The sequence below is a fragment of the Aethalodelphis obliquidens genome, unplaced genomic scaffold (assembly GCF_003676395.1).
Source record: "Aethalodelphis obliquidens isolate GAN/ISIS:26980383/991018 unplaced genomic scaffold, ASM367639v1 scaffold1094, whole genome shotgun sequence".
Taxonomy (NCBI): domain Eukaryota; kingdom Metazoa; phylum Chordata; class Mammalia; order Artiodactyla; family Delphinidae; genus Aethalodelphis; species Aethalodelphis obliquidens.
This window is the reverse complement of record NW_020839005.1, coordinates 5,538-7,640: the sequence shown is the minus strand read 5'-3', so window position 1 is coordinate 7,640 and position 2,103 is coordinate 5,538. Positions and strand designations below refer to the sequence as shown.

The 2,103-nt window shown below is 38.7% G+C and overlaps 1 pseudogene; it reads right to left on the bottom strand.

Moving 5' to 3' along the window:
* Positions 1 to 430: 430 nt before the first annotated feature.
* LOC113616982 (FUN14 domain-containing protein 1 pseudogene) lies at positions 431 to 866 on the bottom strand (annotated as a pseudogene).
* Positions 867 to 2,103: the final 1,237 nt, after the last annotated feature.

The following is a 2,103-nucleotide window of genomic DNA, read 5'->3' as shown; positions in this document are numbered from 1 at the left end:
GGCAGCACCGTATTCTGGTCCTGCAAGAGAAACAGAATGGTAAGATTTGGGAGATACAAGCTGCATTAATTATGTCACAGAGACTAGAACAGCAGTGATTTTCCCCCCATTATTATTATTTTATATCAGTAGAATCTATTTAATATATTCAATAATTCTATTATTTCTAAGACCTTCCACAAAAGGGCATTACAATCCTTTTAGTTTATTGCAAACATATATATTTTTTTAAGTGGATTCACTTTATTTATTTTTTGGCTGCGCTGCAGGATTTGTCAGAAGACAAACAGTAAGTTGTGAGTTCCATTTTGCCCAACTACTTTTTTCTTCACACCCTGGAGGATCTGGTGTCTGGAACTGTAGAGACATCATCATGTTACCACCCCTTCTCCTCTCAGGTTGAATCCACTGTGACAGAACACTCATGTCCTTAAGAGGCAAGGCCTAGCAAATAGCCTCTCACAAATCCACTGAACATCACAATGTCCTGTTTGATAAATTCTGTTGCTGCTTCAATTATATTGCTGATTTCAGGTGCTGCTTTATTTGCTCATTTCTGAATCAGGTCTTCCTGCTTTCTTTATATCTTTTTTCAGCTCTGTCCCAGTTGATTTGCACATAGTTACTTTGACTGCTAAATCTGATGAAGATGGCCAGCAGCCTACTGTTGCTGTAAGTTTTCCAACTTTCTGGAACAAAAATCCTGCACAATGGCCAGTGCAATCTGGATGGCTACTGAGTATYGTTCTACCGGARGTGCCAMACTATGGCCAARYATAGATTCTACCAGYGGTGTCTTCWTGTATACTGAGTTAGGTCCAATATGAATCATCATCACTTTCATATTCAGGTGAGAGAGATCCCATCTAGACTGGCCTGGCCTTGGAATCCAGAACCAAGTGAAGAGGACTCAGCTGTCAAAGGGGGGCAAAGAGGGCCTGGGGTTGGAAGAAAGGGTCATAGACGCAGAAGTAAGCACTTCATGAAAACTAAGCAAATGGTATTTCTAGGTAAATCGGTCTTTCTGTGCTGGACTAATTAAAAGAACTTCACAGCTCTCTATCCCCAACCTTTCTCACCCTCTGAAATTGAGGGCTTTTACTGCTTCCCCCATTATTTTTTTAATTAAGTAATGAATAGTATTTTATTATTATTATTTTTTTTTGGCTGCATGGCATGGCATGCATGATCTTTTCTCCCTGACCAAGGATTGAACCTGTGCTCCCTGAAGTAGAAGCATGGAGTCTTCACCACTGGACCCCCAAGTAAGTCCCTGAAGAGTATTTTATAGATAAGAAAACTTTAGCCTCAGCAGGATAAATTTGAGGACAGTTCCAATAGCTAGTTTTCCAGAGATGCACTTGAAGTGGTCCTTACAGTTTTTGCAAACTAGAACACCTGATAGTGTTTATCAGTGCAACACGTCAGGTGCAGTGTAAAGGTATGGGTACTGAAAAAGTAATATTGACCCTAACTATGCATTCACGCACAGGCATTTACAGATTTTTACTCAGTCTTTGAATTAAAAGATAGATTCTCTGAGTCTGATCAATGTCAGCCTCTTGAGATGCACTAAAATGAAATTCAGAAAAAGTTGAATAACTTAAACTACTCTGGAGTTACAGACAACTGAAGTAGAAAGCCTCTTAAGCAATGTGAGAGAAGAAAAAAGGGGCAAAAATCTACCTCCTAGCTTGGGTTGTAGAACTCATGTTTTTAGGAGTTGGGAGAAAAGAAACTTTGGAGCAGGTGTTTCATGTGACAGATCATTAGATCTGTTATCTAGGTCTGTATTAGATCTGTAGAGTATCTATTGAGATACTACAGATGAGGAAAGATGTTAAGTGTATTTGCTTTGTATCATCAATGGAGATTTTTTGCTGCCTCTGAAAGCTTGCTGTCAAGATTTAATTTAATATTTAATTAATTTCCTCTCTGCCGATCTGTGATTTCCCTTAATGCCATTTCCTTAATGCCATTTCCCTTAATGCCATTTCCTTTTCTAGAGAGATCACAGATTACTGTAAATTATTTGTGTTCAGTGAGGATGGGCATAACGGTAGTAATAATGAGAACAAGAATAGTGACTGGCCATTTATACAT